Here is a 1152-nt window from a genome sequence, read left to right on the forward strand (position 1 = left end):
TCATTGTTTTGATTAGTGTCAAATTACCAAAAATTAAATTTTCAAGGTGGTCGGAATTTCATTTGGCTCAGTGTATATTTGTCATCACATGAAATTTCTCTTTGGGCTAATTTGGACTGGCAGCTGGTGTGTTGGCGCCATTACGTCCAAACTAGTCCAAAGAGAAATTTCGTATGATGACTTAAAAAAAAGTAAAAAAGTCACATTATAAAATACTCTTCCACATGTTATAAGGTCGTTAGTTCCCTTTCCAACCTCCCTGTTGACGGCTCAAAGGGGAACCGTCAGATCCCCAAGGTAAAAGGGACAGGGGCAGGGAGTAAGAAGTGATTGGTTATTGGTACCACCACTCTCAATAATAAGGGGTTGGGGGTGGAAATGGGAATCTTCTTTCTCCCTGCACTGGGCTTTCTAGAATCACTACTAGAGCAGACTTTGTGTGAATCACTACTTGTCGGGAATTTGTATAAAGAACAACTACTAGAACAGACTTTGTGTGAATCACTACTTGTCGGGACTTTGTATAAAGAATAACTACTTGAACAGACTTTGTGTGAATCACTACTTGTCGGGACTTTGTATAAAGAATAACTACTAGAGCAGACCTTGTGTGAATCACTACTTGTCGGGACTTTGTATAAAGAACAAACTACTAGAGCAGACTTTGTGTGAATCACTACTTGTCGGGAATTTGTATAAATAACAACTGCTTTATGAGACTTTGTGTGAATTTGAGATCTCCGGGAAATAACTACATAATAATATAGAGATCGCGGGTGAATAACTTCTATTTGTTACTTTATGTAAACTACTTCCATTGATATTTTGTGTAATAATATTTTGTGTAATAATATTTTGTCCAAGAGACATCGGGTTTAGACTCTTTAGAGTCCGGGTTAATTAATAAGTACTTACTTATTCGGGATTCAAAGGAAGAACATTTATTTCAAGTTATTAATATTTGTCTCAGTAGTCCGCCACTTGGGCGTAAAACTTGTGTTTTGTAATTATATTAATACAGTCCACTTATTGGGTATTTCTTTTGTAGTGTGTTTGGTGTTAAATAAAAGAATATTCATTATTATCAAATCCAGCGCCTTATTTATTTCATCACCCCCCACCGCCTACACATGTCTTGTTTCCTTTTTTAAA

The sequence above is a fragment of the Diaphorina citri genome, unplaced genomic scaffold, assembly GCF_000475195.1.
Source record: "Diaphorina citri unplaced genomic scaffold, Diaci psyllid genome assembly version 1.1 scaffold7881, whole genome shotgun sequence".
In the NCBI taxonomy this organism is placed as follows: domain Eukaryota; kingdom Metazoa; phylum Arthropoda; class Insecta; order Hemiptera; family Psyllidae; genus Diaphorina; species Diaphorina citri.